The sequence below is a fragment of the Hydra vulgaris genome, chromosome 07, assembly GCF_038396675.1.
Source record: "Hydra vulgaris chromosome 07, alternate assembly HydraT2T_AEP".
NCBI classification, from domain to species: domain Eukaryota; kingdom Metazoa; phylum Cnidaria; class Hydrozoa; order Anthoathecata; family Hydridae; genus Hydra; species Hydra vulgaris.
This window is the reverse complement of record NC_088926.1, coordinates 28,960,521-28,981,252: the sequence shown is the minus strand read 5'-3', so window position 1 is coordinate 28,981,252 and position 20,732 is coordinate 28,960,521. Positions and strand designations below refer to the sequence as shown.

The following is a 20,732-nucleotide window of genomic DNA, read 5'->3' as shown; positions in this document are numbered from 1 at the left end:
TCCAATATAAAAACAATTTTCTTTACAGTAAATCGTTAACCGGAAAACCTTAACGACTGGTTTAAATCAAACAAACTCTCTTTGAATATCAGTAAAACTAAGTACATTTTATATCATCACCAATCTAAATCCAATCACTTGGCTCTGCAACTTCCTCAGCTAATAATAAACAACAGTATAGTAAACAGAGTTTCATCACTTACAGTCTTAGGAATAATATTTGATGAACATTTTAATTGGAAAAATCATATTACGCTAATTGGAAACAAAATTTCTAAAACTATAGGCATTATGCATAAAATAAAACACCTACTAAGTAAAAAATATTTAATAGATTTATATTACTCTTTTATCCATAGCTACATAAGCTATTGTAATATTGCTTGGTAAGGCAATATATATATTTTTAAATATATATATTGTTTTTGTTTAATATATATTTTTTTCAATGCTGAAGGGCAAGTACTTGCCCTTCAGCATTGAAAAATATATATATTAAACAAAAACAAGCCAGTAGAAATATATGTAATGTGCATAAATACACCAAGCCGTTACTCCGGGAAATTAAAGCTCTTAATGTCTATGACTTATACGTGTTCCAAAACTTGTTATTCATGTTTAAATATCAAAATGACATGCTTCTAAAATCCTTTAATAACCGATTTCTAAGAATTAATCATAAATACTTAACGAGGTGTTCTATCCATAATTTTAATTTACCTAAGTCATCTCTTAAAACATCTATTTAATACTCAATTTCATATAGAGGACCTCGTCTGTGGAACACAGTTCTTAATGAAAATATGAAAAGTATAACTTCAACTAATTGTTTTAAAAATATAGTTAAACAGTATTTACTTGAATTAGCAGAAACAAACATATTTTTGTATTTTAAAGTGAAAAAAAAAATCTTGTAATATTTCTTACTGTATGTATTTATTTAATTTTTGCAATTTATCGTATTCTTGTTGTAATTATGTATTAACTTGTATTATGTATTAACTTGTTTTATATAACGAGTATTTGTAAATTTATATAACAAGAAATTTGCAAAAAATATATTACGCTTACTATTACGCTTACTATGACGCTTACTATGACGCTTACTATGACGTTTACTATGACGCTTACTATGATGACAAGACTTCTCTCTTCTACTTGTTCTAGTCGTTATCAACTTTTTTTTTTTAATTTCATTGATGAAAGTTGTAAAACAAGAACGTTGTAAAATATTTTATGACGAATAAATGTTTCTATATAAATTTAATGAGGCAACTTAAAGCACGTTGTTTTTTATTGTAAAACGAGTTTTACAAAAATGGTAAACAAACAAACAAAAAAGTTCTTATTACATTTGTATATAGATAAAAAAAAAAAAACTTACCTGATGTGGTGTTGATTATTTTTAGTTATAAACCGAATTTAACAACACGTCAAATTAACAACAACATTACTAATACGCTCCAGATGATAACCGATCACATATGCGGTACTGACATTTAACGGCCTCAGATACGCAGTATTGTTCTTGGGTAATAATGCATTCTATAGGTCAAATGAAAGTAACCTCAATATTGGCTGCTGCCAATACTGCGGTTACTTTCCTACGAAATCTCAAAATGGCTACATTTGCTAGATACGCGGTATTATCCAATGCTAATTACGCGGATTTGTACTATCCCTGACGATATATATATATATATATATATATATATATATATATATATATATATATATATATATATATATATATATATATATATATATATATATATATATATATATATATATATATATATATATATATATATATATATACAGTATTTTGCAAATTAATTGCATCAAACATTTTTTTCTTTTTCTTTTTTGTTTTATACTGTTTTTTTTATAATTTAACTGTGATTAGAAGGATAAATAAATTTAAATAAAGTAAATAAATAAAGATGGACACTACACCAAGAAAAAGATCTAAAATATTAACTTTACTTCAGTATTCTAATAAATCTCAACGGGAGATTTATCAGAATATTGAAGTAAAATTATGTTCAGTAAACCAATCTACAGTTAGCCGGGTTAAGAAGCATTACATTGCAACAGGCAGCTTATCACCATTAAGACAAGGAAAATGTGGTCGAAAACGAAAGACTTCAGAAAGAGATGACCGATATCTGATGCTGAAGAGTATCAAAAATCCAAAAAAGACAAGTGACCAACTAATGAATGATTTAGCTACGCATGTCATCCATGTCTGCTCGAGTACTGTGCGGAGGAAGTTGATAGCTGTTAGAAGGTTTGCCAGAAAACCTTCTAAAAAACCATTACTTACAGATGTCATGAAGAAGAAGCGTCTCTTGTGGGCAAAGGAATACAAAAAGTGGACTAAAGAACAATGGAGAAGGGTAAGACAAAATATGTTTATTAAATTTACAGCTATTTTATTTATTATATTTGTATATCATGCTATTTTTAAATTGAAGGTATTAAATTGAAGAGACTTAATAACAGTTAACTTGTTTTTTTATTGATTGCAGGTTTTATTTTCGGAAGAATCACATTTTGAAGTGCAAGGCCAACGGTCACAGTTTGTTCGTCGTTCTGATGGTGAGCCTATACGACCCAGACACATTGAACAATATGCTAAGCATCCAGAAAAGAAGATGTTTTGGGGTTGTTTCTCTGCTTTTGGACCAGGAAGACTCTACCCAGTTACTGGAATGATGAAATCTGACACTTACATTGAGGTTCTGTAAACACATTTAATTCCAACTAAAACTAAGCTTATCATTACTATCCTTCAGATTTGGATTGAAGACACAGAAATCCAAAACATTTGTAAAAATTTAGTGGATTCCATGTCAAATCGTGTGCAGAAAGTCATAGCAGCACGAGGAGAACACATAAAATATTAGTGCATGAGCTTTTATTTTATTAGAGCAAGAAAACTTAAAATTTCCTGGATTTTTATTGTTTTTAATTTTGATGCAATTAATATTCACAATACTGTATATATATATATATATATATATATATATATATATATATATATATATATATATATATATATATATATATATATATATATATATATATATATATATATATATATATATATATATATATATAAACACATGCATTCTTTAACACTAAAAGATCCGATTAAAATTAGTAAAGACCGGGGCAACAAATTTTATAAAAATTTGTTTTTTTCCTTTAACTTTGATTTAAAAAAAAAATTTGAATAATCAAATTTAATAAAAAAATTTAGTAAAAAAAGTCTTAGCAACATAGTAACCCAACGTTCATAGATGTAATTATTATTAAAAGTGTTAATAGGTAATTTGGAAATAAAATGAAAAAAAAATGTCGCAATTTATCCCGCTATGGGGCAAATTGAGGCAGAAAACAGGGTAAGTTGTAACAAAATACTTTAAAAATATAAATCTTACCAAGAAATCAAAAAAATTATTAGTTACTTTGTATTTTCTATTACATATAAATTTTATAGTTATAATAAAGAAATGGTAAAACACAAAAAATATCTGTAGATTTAAGGTATTTACTATAAGCTACAATAATTTTATTTTATGCTAAAATATATTTATATAGAGCCGAAATGCTGATTGAATTTATGATTTACAATATTTGTAAACATCTTCACCTATTATTTTAATTAAAAAATCCATTCTTTTAGAAAAGTGCTTGAACATGAAGCTATTATTCCAAATACTCTTTCTTTACTTTATATAACTTTAAACTTTTTGTGTTTGAAAGGTTTTTTTTTACCTCCTAATATTTTAGTTTGTGTAAATACATTTTAGTTTTCAGTAAAAACAAAAAAAACTTTGAAAACGCAAGTTAGAATTTTAAATAAAAAAAAATATATTTTTATATTATTTTGTTAGTTTTTACTTTATGGCTATAATTTTTTTATGAGCTGGCATGCTATTGTTATAGTTATATATTGTAAAAGTTTTTAGAAACTGTAACTTAAAAAACGATCTTTAAATGGCACTGTTGCAACGTGCTCTGTAACAACTAGCCCCGGTCTCCCTGAAGTGGTAAAATAATACAGTTGTAACTCCGTTCTCAGGGCCAAAACAAATTCACCAAATATTGGAGAAACTGATAAAAAGTGATCAATCGTATCACTTGTCATCTTTGCAATCTTTTTTCAATGCATAGTAACTAAATAATGATTAAAATAAAAAAAATTTAAAAAAGAAAATTATGGTTATTTACTTACTTATGAATAAAAACAGAGATGCTGAAATATATTTAATAAAAATTTAGTCAAAAAATGAGTCGTTTACACGTAGTAGACTTTCATTAAATGTAAAAAAAACTAATCTAATTTTATTTTACAGAACCAGTCAAGGTGATAAATCCTAAAATCCAAAAATTAACTAATCTCCTGATTAAAAAAACAATTATTAAAAGGGAATCAACTGTAAGTTTTCTAGGAGTGCTCATAGGCAAAAATTTCTTACGGAAACCGCATATAATATATACCGAAAGTATAAACTCAAAAAGTATTTTCATATTATGTAAAACTAAACCATTTCTTAATACTACATCTTTGAAAAAATATATATATTTTGTTTATTCATAGTTTTTTCTCTTACTGTAAGATTATATGGGGCAGTGCTAATTATGGAAACTGAAAAAACTTTATAGCAAAAAAAATCATGGCTCAAGGATTATTTTCAGTGCACATAACTGTTAATTGTGAACCTTTTTTAATAAACCTAATACGTACTTTGTGTTTAAAATAAAACATCAGGTTGCCCCTATTTCATTTCTGTTTTACTTGCCAGAAACATGGACCTCTTGATCAGGCTCCTTGTATCCTCGTATCCAAGCATCAAGTGTTGATGATGAGAGAAAGTTGGAGCTCTCATAAGATTCAAAATCACTGTTAACTGCATTATTTTTAAATTGTACAAATAATTGTATTAAAAGAAGAAGATGGGTCTTTAAATTGAAACAAACTCTAAAAACATTCTCAATCAATTCAATTAAAAATAAAGCATAACAACTAAAAACAAAAACTTTTAGAAGAAATAATGGTCAAATGATATGTAATGCAATTTTTTTTTTTTTTTTTTTTAATATTTTGAAGAAGTTCTTTTCTTTGACGACCATGCTGAGCATTTTAAAAGAAGAGTTATAACTACAAACAAAATTAAAGTTTTTAAGTAACTGCTGATGATTGTTCTGTTTAAAGGACATTATTCTAATATGTTAACTTTTTTTATAAAGTATAAAATTCATATTTGTAATCTCCTTTTTTTCCTATTTTAAAAAACTTCTATTATTATAAACATAAAACGTTGGTCATTCATACTGATTCTTCAAATTACCGAGGCAACCACTATTTACGTGCACGATTTGTAAAGTTTTAAACTATGATATTTAGTTTAATTGTTGATAACTAAAAAAAAGAAGAAAGAAAAGAGTCATACGTGGAAAAAAAAAATCTCTCATCCGGAATTCTATATTGGCAAAATTTACCACTTGCAACGTCATACTTGGCATGTTTTGTTTCAATTTCTGAATACCCGGAAGCCGAACCAGAAATAAAAATTAATGTAAAAAAACATTTTTGTGACTTAATATTATATTTGAATCATTTTAAAAACTTTATTTTGCAAAATGTTAAAAATTGTTAAAGATTAAAAATATTCGGCTAAAATTCGATTCCTTATATAATTTACACAAATTTTGATGATTGCGCATAATTTTTGTTTGAAGAAAAACAACAATATATAAACATTTTTACCGGCTCTTTGGTGTTCCGCACTTCTTGAAATGATTTTTTTTTTGGTCTCACCAATATATATACTTCCGCATGAGCATTTAAGCTCGTAAACACCCGGGTTCGAGTTCGATGGTAGTTTTGTTTTGTTGTTGTATAGTATGTTATTTAAATTGGGAGGTGAAGTAAATATAACTCTGATGTTTTGTTTTCTAAATTCTCTTCGGAAAACAAAAACTTGGGGACCAATTTTGACAAAAATTTAACGACGTCACTATCATATTATTTGATTGGTTTTTTATTTTACACTTTTTAATGTCTTCTCTTTTAAACGGTTGGTTTTATGTTGTTTTGTAACGTTTTTTCATTACCTGATGACGCTGACCGCAGTAGGTCAACGAAATATCGTTAATATATTATTATATCTAAAATATATTTAAAAAATAGCTATACGTTGCCTTTTTTATTAAAATCAATTTATATAATTGTATTATATATATATATATATATTTATATACATACATATATATATATATATATATATATATATATATATATATATATATATATATATATATATATACATATATATATATATATATATATATATATATATATATATTATATATATATATATATATATATATATATATATATATATATATATATATAATTAATTAGTAAAAAACACTTATCTAACTTTTATCTTCGACTTGAAGTTTCACCATTGCTGGATCATCAGGAAAAGTTTCACCATTGCTGGATCATCAGGAACTCTTCCTGATGATCCAGCAATGGTGAAACTTCAAGTCGAAGATAAAAGTTAGATAAGTGTTTTTTACTAGTTAATTATTGCTCTGTTCTTTAAGAACATTGAGCACTCTATTTGTAAAATACACTAACATAATTTACATATATATATATATATATATATATATATATATATATATATATATATATATATATATATATATATATATATATATATATATATATATATATATATATCTTTTTTTCTAAAAGTGTGTTAGGATATTTCATACTTTACACTTTAAAATTGACATTGTACATTTCAGAATTGGTATTGTAGGCTAACTTTTCTAAGACATTTTTATTCTAAATTGTATTAAAAAAGCCTAATTTTGCCTTACATAAAATGAAATAAAAAGCCCTGAATGAATAACTTTAGGAAAAATATTTGCTCTGAATTTCTATCAAAGTTTTTGAATGAGTCTGTTTTAAATTCCATTAATTATTTGTAGAATAATGATGTTTTTATTAAAAGCTCTATCATTTAACGTTTTTAGTTAAAAACTTGCCAGAAGCGCGCAGTAAAAAGTCTTAGCTAATTATTTGTAATTGAATTAAAAAGTGACGTCACATAATAGCTTATATAGCAAGAACCGTTATTTTTCTTTTCAATGATAAAAAAACTACCTGCATGAAATTTGTTACAAGCGATGTATATAGCGATATATAAATATATATATAGCGATATATAAATATCAAGGTAAGACTTTTTTTAAATGATTTCCATTATGTATTTATGCGTCTATAGACACACATTTATGAACAACTTAATGCTTCCTGTATGATTATTATATATATTCCTAAATATTTTTAAAAATGTCCACTTGTATCTGTTTTGTACAGAGCAATATTTTTGAGGTATTTAAAGATCCTTAATTTAAATATGCAAGTGTTAAACAGCATTAGTACTCATGCTGTTTAGCTACTAACGATGACGTAAGTATTTATACTTCCGTCGTCATTAGTATATGAATATATATATATATAAATATATATATATATATATATATATATATATATATATATATATATATATATATATATATATATATATATATATATATATATATATATATATATGATATTTTTTATTATTAAAAGCCATGTCAAAAAAGTTGTCAAGACTTTATTATTTATACATACAGTCTTGACAATCAGTGAATCATAAGGGGTTTCCTGATAATCTAATAACAATTATCTAAAAATACGTTTTAAAATTTTTAATTAAAGCTTTTTTTTATTTAACGTTATTTTTTAAATATTTGTATAAAAAAATCAAAAATTATTTTAACGATAATCTGATTACAATTTCGTTAATTTTTTTGTTTTTTTTGTTTTAGTTTTCAATTTTATTTTCAAACGGCTTTTATGATTTATTCATACTTTTTTTTTTTGACGCTCTTTAATGGAATTATAAAGTCATTATTGTAATTTTTTTGTATATATATATACTTTTTTGCGACAATTTCTTTGCTTTTCGTTCTTTATGTTTTTTTATATGTAATTCATTTACGGTTTTTTTTGTTTTGTTTTGTTTTTTGCTACAGACTTACGTCGTCGCAGCTTCTACAAGGGTTTTTACAAATTTACGATATTTTTTATTATATAAAACACAAATTTTTAGAAGTTATAGTTGCGTTTTTGTGTGTGTGTGAGTGCGTGGTGTGTCACCCTGAAACCCTCGTTGAAAGTTGCACGGTTACGTAAGTGATGTAACGCGAGTTGAATGTATAGGTCAAAAAAAATCATTATGCCTTTAGATACAACATATATTCAACTATACAGAAATTTTTGAATTGTAACTAAATTGGTTATTTATTCAACTTCTGAATTTTTTTTTTTTTTCAAAAATAAAGCACACAAAAAAATGGTTATTGTTATTGTTAATTGAAGATTATTATTGATTACCACTAATATTTTATCAATTGAAGATTGCAAACATATGGTTAAACTTGAATGTGAAATTAAATTTGAAAATTAGTATTAAAGAAAAAAAAAATTCTACAAATACCGAATTTTGTTAAAAATATATTTTCAACCAAAAAAAAGAATACAACTAGTTAATACAGTGGCGGAGGAAGGTTTTTAAATGTTTGAAATAACCAACTTTTAATCAAAAAGAATATTTCAAAACTTTTTACGTTTATATGTATGACGAAAAGATTCTTCACCAATAAAATTACTGTGATAGGAGAATGGGAACAAGAAACCCTAAAATCTTAGCCCCCCCCCCTTCTCTAAACGTGAGGGCAATGAGTTTAATTATTTATTTTTTCATAAATATATAATCTAGTTATGTATTCATCGACAGATTTTAAGTTTTATGTTTAAATTATTCAGTGTTCAGTTTTTATGACCATGTAAAGAATATCCACCCCCACCACCCCCACCACCCCCACCACCCTCAAAAACATTAAATGAACGTAAAAAAATTTGAATTATTCTTTTTGATTAAAAGTTGGTTATTTCAAGCGTTTAAAAACCTTCCTCCGCCACTGAGTTAATATAAGGCAGAGTATTTCCTACCAAAATAAAGAATACAACTAGTTAATATAAAGCAGCGTTAATAGGTACAACTAATTAATATAAAGCAGGATTAATTGACAAAGTTCTATTACAAGGCTACAATTATGACTATAGTAAAAGATGCAGTTCAAAAATAATTATAGTAAAAGATGCAATTTGATTGGTTATCATAAAGCGGAGCTTTGTAAACTTATGATTTCACCTCGGAGCAATTATCTTTACGTCCCCAGTGGGTACAAGATGAAAAAAGAAGTCTTTTGCTCGTCTTTTTGAAAGTTTTAGTTCCGTTTTTTAGTTCCCGTACCCTAAGGGTCTTAGAGTAAAGCCAAAGAGTTTGGAAAAATGTAAATAGTGATAAAGACAACGGAATAAAACTTCGAAAAGTTAGTTTAAGAAAAACAATAAATATTTTGGTTCTGAATAATGAATAACAAATAAATGGGTTGATTCCAGTGTCACAGAATGACACACTCTGATGGTAGGGTTGCATCCTTTTAACAAAGTATGTAATAGTATGTTTTGGTTCAATCGGAACATAAAATGAATTTTAGGGCAAATGTGAGGTTTATCCCCTTGTGTTTAACACCATCCATTTATACACAGGCGAACATAAAAAAAAGTGTAGGGAATGACGTAGAGAATAACGTACTCTTACATATTTGTTTATCTTAAGTGATTTATTTTTATAAGTTTTTCCATATAAGATAGCATACATCTATAAATATCATTTAAAACTGTCATATTTCAGTTTATAATTGATAAATACACTTTTAGAAGAATTCAGTTTACGTTTAAGTTTCTAACGAATAAGAAGTGTTAAAAGTTTTGTAATATTTTTATAAACCAAGAAGAACACAAAATGAAACCTGACAAAAAAGGTATGTAATATTAGTAATAAGTATTTATGCATTTAACTTACTTTTTATGTAAACCGCATTTTTTGTTTGTTTGTTTTTTATGGTACTTTTTGTCTTTTTAATAGAATAATACAATACACTACTGGTTACAGATATTACTTTCAATACAATATTTTCTCTTTTATAGAGGACCACAAACGAACAGTTAGCAAAAAAATTGTGAAACTCAGTGAATCAATGAAAATAGACTAATCATGGAACTAATGCGCAAAAAAATGGTATAAATTTTAGTGTTGGTACTGTTCATAATATTAACTGTTATAAGAAGAATAAAACTGTTACTAGAAAAAAAAATCTGGCAGACCGAGAAAATTAACTGACAGGGACAGGGAAAATTAACTGACCGAGAAAATTAACTGACACTACTCATAAATTAAAAATAAAAGTTCTGAAATACAGATGAGCGAACACAACTGAAATAGCAAACATTTTTAGAAGTTCTAATGGAAAAAAAGTTAGTCGATGGACCGTTTTGAGGCGCTTAAAAGATCAAGGGTTCAAAATCCACAAATGTGAAAAGGTATCTCTACTTATATTCCGTCATAAAAATCAGACGGTTCTCGATTTTGTCAGCACTCAGATTGCCCACTAATGAGCATACGGAGGACTTATAAACAATTTATACTGATTTTCTACAGAAGAAATCAGAAGGAAATCTAGAAATTATAATATGGGTTGCTTTTCTGCTTAAAGTAGAAGAAGTTTAGATTGGGTCAACAGCAGAATTAAAAAAGTTTAATTTTGACATATTCTTTGAAATAAATTTCAAAGAATATATCAAATTATTACAAGAATACTTAACACATGAAAAAGTTGATAATGATATAATATTTCAACAAGGTATATATATATATATATATATATATATATATATATATATATATATATATATATATATATATATATATATATATATATATATATATATATATATATATATATATATATATATATATATATCAGCAAATACTTTTAATTGGATTTGCAATGGATATAGGCGTTTTGAGTGGTTTATTGTAGAATTGCTTATCGTTTACTTAGTGGATAATCAAAACTCCAATCTTGGATTTTCAGTATACCTGTATAAGCATTTTTAGCGGATCATTGAGATTCGCTCGTCGATTATTTAGTGGACCATTTGTGGCATCCCCAATAAGGGATCCAATATGTAATATGGTGGCGAGTCACCGGCTAGCCACTTTTGATGGCTACCACTAATGGTCCATTTAGTAACCAATGAGTAAAACGACAGTCATAGTGGGCACCTTATACTTTCATTGGATTTTTTTATATCAGATTTAAACCTAATAAAAACACCTAAAAAGCGTTTAAAAAACGCACTATGCCCACTGGTGTGGACCGCTCAAAATGTTTATATAGTTTCACTGAATTATATATATATATATATATATATATATATATATATATATATATATATATATATATATATATATATATATATATATATATATATATATATATAATATATATATATATCCATGTTTTTCCGAACTGAGAAAATCAAGTTCAAAGTTTTAAATAGACCTGCAAATAGATTTGCATTAATTTTCTATACAGGCTACCACAATTTCAAAGAAATCGTTTTAAAATATTTAAAGTCTGAATTACTACACCCTGATTTGGAGAGAACAATGTAATATACACTTTTTTTTTTAAATACAATATTATTTTGTTCTATCTCCATTTTTTTGTTGAAAATACATAATACAAACTAGTATTTTTTATATATACTGTGGCAAGATGAATGTTTATTTTGGCAATTGAAGTACTGTAAGGTACTTATCTGTTTTATTAGAATAATAATCTTATTTTACGCTAAACAACATAACACATAAAACATAAACATTTTGACAATAAAATAAATTATTTTAAAATACTCTTATAAAAAGCAATATTTGCAGCTTATACTTGAACATACTTTGAAGAATATTAGCTTGATCATGAAGAACATTAGCTTGATCATTTAAAATTTGATTCAAGGCAAAAGCCATTAGTACAACCGCCATGACAAAGATTGTAGATTGTTAGAGGCTTAATTTATGCTTTTAAAAAAACATCAGAAAATAACTTTCTGTAGTATACATGATCTTAATGCTAGATGCTTTATCTAGATATAGAGAACAATCTTGAAATTAAAGTAGCCTGCAATAGCTGAAAAATGATTAAAATTATTTTTCAAATAATATATATATATATATATATATATATATATATATATATATATATATATATATATATATATATATATATATATTTAACGATCACTTATTGCTTATATGTTAAACAAAATTTAACACCCTCACCCCCTACTAACACCACCACCCTCACCCTACATATTGAATAACATAATTAATAATAATATAATTATTATTAATTTTTATAAATAAATAATAATTATACTTAAATTAGAAATAATAGTATAATCTTTATTATATAAACAAGTAAAAGAAAACAAATATAAAAATTAAATAAAATGAAAATGTTAAATCTGAACTTTTAATAAACACATGTTTTAATCTAAAATTATTAAACATCTTTTTATTTTTTTTTTAATTTAAAAAGGGATTTTTTAAAATGTTTTACACATTTACGTATACTTATTCACATTTTACAGGAGCATAAAAAAAGGATCACGGAAAAATTGCAACAATGCCCGTTGTATTAACTCTATTGTACATTTTTATATCAATTATTGTACTGATGTGCGTAATATCAAGTTGTGCTCATATTTATCGAGTAATCGTTAAACGACCAACATTTTTAAAGTTATGCGCTCTAAAAAAAAAGTTGGTTGGTACATCAGCACTCTCAATAAATGCACAGAAGTTGCCTGAAGATTGTATTGAATCAGACTCTTCGTTAAAATTGCATCAAAACGTAAAAGTTGTTCAACCTTCAAACAAAAATGATGAAAATGAATACGAAGTGCCTTTGGAATCTAGAAGTCTGCAAATCAAAATTCAGGAGTCTAAAAGTGCATGCAATGAAAGTTTAAAAAAATATATACTGGTAGAAATTAAACCAGACGATCATTACACAGAACTAAACAAAACTTTATGTAAGAATGACTTTTGCAAAGTATTGGTCGAAGATATGCGAAATGAATTTTCTCTTCCACCACCTTACATTAATTCTTATTCCTTATTAGACAATTATTTGAGCGACTAATAAAAAAGAAACTTAACAATCAAATTGAATTAGTATATATAAAAGTGTGTTTTTTACTTTTAATACTTTTTAATACTTATCAGTTGCCTCTCTGCACTTTCCCTCCCCAAAAGCCAAACACACACCATGTATGTGGTAGGGGAGGGAATGTGTCTTTTACTATACTTTCATTATTTGTGAAATGTCAAATTTAATATTTCTAAAATTTTACTATAAAGTCGGGTAGATTTTATACAAAATAGTTTTTGTATAAAAAGTTTTTTATACTAAATAAATCTACTGTAAAACCGGCTGATGTTTGACAAACAATAGTTTTTTGACAGCATTTTGCATAAATTATTATTATCATTAAATTATCCATAAACTACCCAGCAAACACGGGGACGTACAAAAAACGTTCAATGAACGTTCAGACGGAGCGTCTCAGACGCGTTTTAAACTGATTCTAGATTAGACGCATAAAGACGTCCTTTCAGGACTTTCAAAAGAGGTCGTAGAAAAGCTTAAGTAAGACTTTCCATTTAAGTGCAGTTATACAAAATTGTTCTAAAAAATACATCTTTTAAACGTTTAAAAGACGTTCTGAACGAATTTTGATCGTTCAAAGACATTTGTTAAGAAATGCGGTTATTTTAGCAATCACAGAATTTGTAGGGTTCTGGGGACAAAAATTACACATTCAGAAAACATAACAGAAACGCTAACCAGTGTTCCTTATTAACTAAAACAAATAAAACACAAAATTAAAAGTACACACGAGATTAAAACATATTTCAAATTACATATCTAAAAATTATCATAAAAAATTGTTGTCGTAAACTACGAGGATATATTATATTATATATGTATATATATATATATATATATATATATATATATATATATATATATATATATATATATATATATATATATATATATATATATATATATATAAAATTGATGAAAGTCACACGATATTAGATAACGGTGCAGCATATATATATCAATTTTTTAAAATAAATAAAACTAATTGTAAATTATATTTAGTATTTAGAAGTGGATCAATAAAAGTAATTATTTTCAGCAAGTTAGTTTTAACGCCCCACAGGTCATTCTTTCCAATAAATTTCCCATTTGCATATTCCCATTTTTTTGAATTTTGAAAAAGATCTTCCATCAATTTAACGACTCATTCAGCAATGATGTTTGTTCTCGGAATATGAACTACACTATCTTCGTTGCTCCAGTGTTTCATAAAGCACTTTAAAGCAGCTGTTCACTTAATTTCAATGCATCAAGCATAAAGTCATATGATTTATCATTAAATAATTATTTGCTGAACCAAAGTTTTTTCCATTGGTTTGCAATAAAAGTTGCTGCACTTTCAAGTTCACACCTCCATGTTGGTATAAGAAAATAGGCAAGAAGAACATATGATGCTCTAGAGTTCCATCTAGCACTGTGCAATGGAGGAAGCTTGTGCCACTTAATTTTTGGTCATTTTTTATGATTCTTGAAGTAACTAAAAGCTTCACATAACTCATAAAGGAATTTGAAGTCATCTCGCCATCCCAAGTTTATGTAATGATTAGGCTCAGCATCATATGTATAATTTTTTTGAAGATTTTCCTAATTTTCGGTTAAGTCCTTCACAAATTTATAATTAAAACCAGGACTTGTTGATTTACAATTTACAAAATGATCCAAAACGTGTTTTAAAAGGAGATTCAGTATATGATGCTGACATCCTAAATATTGAGGCGTAGTAAAGCCTCTGGTTTCCATTTCATTTTGCATTTTTACAACTATACCATTTATTCTTCCTGTGTTTACTGCTGTTGTGTCACATATAATCATTGAAATACATATCCATGCATCAAAATCATTTAGCAATTTTTTAAAAGCTTCAAAAATATCATTGGATTTTCCACTTTGACATTTAACAACTCCTAAGTTAATTTTCCCTTTCTCATTTTGAAGTCACAACTTGGTATTCAGTCTTGTTTATTTTCTTTCCATCAAAATGTAGTCAGAATTATTATTCTTGTACCATTTTAGCAACAATTTTCTTCATGCTTTCCCCTTGCCTTATAGTTGATCTCCATATTCCTGTCTGACTTGATGTTTCTATTTCAATACCTTTTTAAAATAACTTTTTACAGATTCTAGCTGATTTATTTGTACTTAAAGATTCAGTTATCACAAGATTAGATGCAAACTTTGTTCTATTATGTACTCTCTTTCTTGATTTTTTTAACTCCACTTATTCATAATTGTCTTGTGAATCTAAATCTGAACCACTTTCTTCTGATGCAGTTGAACTGCTAACTGGACAATTATTTGCTTTGCTTGTAGAAGTTGTATCTTTTGCATTACAAACTCTGACTTTTGAAGGATGTATTGACACTTGTGTGTTAGTACTGTGACCAACTTCTCCTGAACTTAATAATTGTACGTTATAAAATTTTTTATCTTCTAGACTAAGCCAGATGCCCTTAATAATCTCCAAAAAAGAGCATTCTTCCTTTTTGCCAGGCTTTTTGAGATACTTGTCATGTTTTTCTATAAACTTTTCAATTTTTCTTCCAACTTATTTTTTAAAAATACTTGGAAAGTTGAGTTTGTTCCATAATTTACTTATTTCGACAGCTATTAACTTTACACTTTCTTTTCTGCTTTTTTCGTTTGATGCCAGGTAGTTGTAACATCCAATAATAAAAGTATTTTTTAGCATTCTATTAAATGAATCCAATGGTTTTTCAATAAAGGGTAGACCAATTCTTGATGTTATACATTTTTCAAATGAAACTAAATTTTTTGTCCATACTCTTGAATATTTGTCAACAACAGTTTTGCTATATTTATTTGACATATTAGAAAAATCTAAAATGCATGGATAATATATGTTAGTAATGTTCTATGTTTTAATATCATTTTAATAAAAATACTTTTCTTTGAAAATTTACTGTATAAATATAAAATTAATTAAAAAAGACGTTGAAATGGGTAAAGACAAAAGAATGAGTAAGACATAAAATGCATTAGTATTAACTATTTTCTGTATTTGCGTAATATTTCAGTTCAGACCAACATATTACACAAGCACATAAAATAGTTTTTACTTAGGCGTGTTTTATGCTTTATAGCAAAGTTAAAAATCAAATACTTCCATAATAGTCATAAAAACAACAATATTTTTATAACATAACTAAATTGTGGATGGATGGGGAACATTTTTTAACTATATTCAATATTACTATGAAATTTTAATTTATATATATATATATATATATATATATATATATATATATATATATATATATATATATATATATATATATATATATATATATATATATATATATATATATATATATACACAGTATGCAACAAAAGTGTTTACATGTTTTTGAAAAATATTCTTTTTTAAAATAAATGATTGAAATACATGTTTATATATCAATATATATATACCAAAATAAAGGTAATTCATTGTAGTTTCATGTTTTGAGCCTGAATTTAAATGAATGAGAAGTGTTTATAGCAAATTATTTATTGAAACAAAATGTCAGATGTAAACAGTTTTGTCGCGATTTATGCTATTATTAATTTTTATGCGAAATTAATACTTTGTGGCTATATTTTTAATTTGTTTAAATAAAACATATCTCAATTAGTAATAAACGGTTTACTTAAACTTAAAATTCGTAATGTAAACAACAGAAAAATTATAATTGAAAGAATGAAGAAAGTGTCAAAAGAAATTCAAAATTTAGCTGTTCAGAAGCTTAAATCAGGGTTGTCTCTTCGTGAGATAGGACGAGAACTTAATATATCTTATTGTTTAGTCTATAAAATTAAGAAGCGAAACGATATAGAGGAGAAATGCAACAAAAATGGACGCAAGAAAATTTTCACTACTTGAGATCAGAGAACAATTTCTAGATTAATCATGACAAATAAAGCAAAATCAGCACACGATGTAAAGAAACAATTAAAAAATGCTCAAGGTACAGTGGTAAGTACTCGAACAGTGCAGAGAGAACTCAAGAGAATCGGATTCAAGGCAAAAAAGAAGATCAAGAAACCACTACAAACACCGAAACATCGTAAACAACGATTGGAATTTGCAAAGAAGTATGAAAACTGGACTTTTGCTGAGTGGAGTAAGGTGATTTGGACAGACGAAAGCAAGATTAACTTGATTGGCTCTGATGGCATTCGATATGTATGGAAAAAAGCTGGAGAAGGAATTTCTGATCGTGACTTTATTCCAACAGTAAAATATGGCGGCAGAAAGTTGTTGTTTTGGGGATGTTGCTCTTTGTCTGGTGTTGGTAAAATCGTAAAAATTGATGGAATAATGGACGCGAAACATTATATTGACATTTTAAACAATGGCTATTTGCCTAGTTTACGAGGATGGCAAAAGCAAATTCGTTCGACACTTTTTATGCAAGACAATGATCCAAAGCACAAGGCAAAAATCACATTAGAATTCTTAAATTCGAAGAAATTTAAGATTCTAGAGTGGCCTGCGCAAAGTCCCGATCTTAACCCGATCGAGAATCTTTGGTCTATTGTGAAGAATCGAGTTTATAATTATGAAACAAGAGCAGCCAGTCGACAAGAATTATGGGAACGAGTTGAGTATGTTTGGAGTTCGATAACTGTTGAAGAATGCAAGAAGTTGATTGGTAGCATGCCTGCGAGAATTGCAGCAGTCATTAGAAGTCGTAGAGGCTACACAAAGTATTTATTTCGCATTAAAATTAATAATAGCATAAATCGCGACAAAACTTTTTACATCTGACATTTTGTTTCAATAAATAATTTGCTATAAACACTTCTCATTCATTTAAATTCAGGCTCAAAACATGAAACTACAATGAATTACCTTTATTTTGGTATATATATATTGATATATAAACATGTATTTCAATCATTTATTTTAAAAAAGAATATTTTTCAAAAACATGTAAACACTTTTGTCGCATACTGTATATATATATATATATATATATATATATATATATATATATATATATATATATATATATATATATATATATACATATATATAAATTATATATTATGATTAACAACCATACTTAAACTTTCAGACTCAAGAATTGTATTAAATAATGGATTCAAGACTCATTTAACCCAAAATAAAGGATTCAATAACAGAGTCAAGTGAAATAGAAGTATGTAGCATAGATGACTGACAAATTTTATCTCATATAAATGTTTGTAGATCTTTATATTTTCAAACTGATGAAGACTCAATGATTATATATAGGTATATTATATACCTATATACAATCATTGACTGAGTGTTCATCAGTTTGAAAATATAAAGATCTACAAACATTTATATGAGATAAAATTTGTATATATATAATATATATATAAATATATATATATATATATATATATATATATATATATATATATATATATATATATATATATATATATATATATATGTATATATATATATGGATATACATATGCAAACTTTGTTAAGTAAATAAACTAAAAAGTTTTAAGTCTAGCAAAAAGAGGGTGAACTTACTACCAAAAAAAAAGTTTTTTGTGGAATTGACCATGTATAGTAAATATATATATATATATATACATATATATATATATATATATATATATATATATATATATACATATATATATATATATATATATATATATATATATATATATATATATATATATATATATATATATATATATATATATATATAATATATATATATATATATATGTATATATATATATATATATATATATATATATATATATATATATATATATATATATATAAATGTATATATGTCATAATAATAATAATAATAATAATAATAATAATAATAATAATAATAAGAATAGTAATAAGAGATTAAAGTGCCATAGTTCGACAACAATTATAAAATAATGAAGTGATTCAGAAGCACTAATAAACAAGCATTGTTTAGCTAGAGTAAGCTTTGAAAAGTTTGGTTTTTAGTCTTTTTTTAAATGTTTCTAACAATGTCGAATAACACATTTTTTTACTTAAATTGTTTCAAGTTCGTGGTGCAGATGTGTAGAAAGATTTTGTACCAAGGGATGTTCTTGCTCAACGACGCACAAGTTGGCAACTGCCTGACGATCATGTGTTGGGGAGCTAGGAGGTTTGAACTTTTAAGAGATCGAAAAAGGTATGCAGAAGACTTGGTTGATATAGTTTTATAAATTATGACACCTCTGGATTATTCTTTGACGTATTGGTACCCGATGGAGTGATTGAAGCAAACTTTCAGATTGTGAATGGAAAGGAGAGTGATAACAACACGAGCTAACTTATTTTGAATATGTTGAAGTTTGTATAGATTTTTTTGAGAAGTTCCAGATAAAAGACTTTTACAGTAATTAAGTCAGAGTTTACAATTCAACAAGCAATTATTTTTACAGCACTTTTGGTATGAAATGGACGAATATAAGGAAGTGCGTGAATATGCTAGTTGCAGGATTTTACAATATTCTTTATGTGCTGGTCCATAGAGAGTTTTGAATCTAAGGTAATACCGAGAATTTTTACCAAATTTGATGCAGCAAGAATTGCACCTGAAAATAAAAACTGGGTTTCGTCTTTAAACTTAAATGATTGATTACTGGTTCCAAATTAATTAATCTAAAAAAACAGCTTCTGTTTTTTTAGATTAAGCAGTAGTTTATTTTCAAGAAACCATGTGGTGAATGCATTTGGACATATTGTTTATGTGGTCTATCCCTGTTCTAACAGCAGTATAAGTATATTATAAGTATATTATAAATATATATATATATATATATATATATATATATATATATATATATATATATATATATATATATATATATATATATATATATATATATATATATATATATATATATATATAAAGAAAGAGAGAAAAATACTTTGTTAACATTTTTTGCTTATTTAAAATTTCTCTTGCATGTTCTATATAGTATGTTTATATATATACAAAAATGTATATAAATAAATAATATAAATATATATATATATATATATATATATATATATATATATATATTTATATATATTTATATATATAGATATATATATATCTATATATATATATATCTATATATATATATATATATATATATATATATATATATATATATATATATATAAATATACAAATACTGCAAAAATATAACAATAAACCAAAAAAATGAAAATTTATACATTTTAAATAGAAAACTTGACTAAATGTTATTCGTTTTGAACTCCTTTTCTTATTATTTAGCCATATTTTTTATTGTCAATATACTATGTCAATATTATTGTCTTGTATAACATAATATAACAATAAAAGATGTATAACACTTTCTGTCTTCCTATATACAATGTATATTATCATTGTATATACAGTGACAATATAGATTGTATACATAATGCATATTGAATATGATGATCTTCTACTATGAAAAATCCTTATGAAAGAAATTAAATGTAAACAAAAATTTTGGTAAAAACTGTGACA

The 20,732-nt window shown here is 25.7% G+C and overlaps 1 long non-coding RNA gene across 1 annotated transcript; it reads left to right on the top strand.

Annotated features, from left to right (window-relative positions):
- The first annotated feature begins 7,181 nt into the window (after positions 1–7,181).
- Positions 7,182–13,260, top strand: LOC124806434 (uncharacterized). The gene is made up of 2 exons (XR_010639431.1): positions 7,182–7,265; positions 12,644–13,260. It is a non-coding gene; the product is annotated as an uncharacterized LOC124806434 (long non-coding RNA).
- Positions 13,261–20,732: the final 7,472 nt, after the last annotated feature.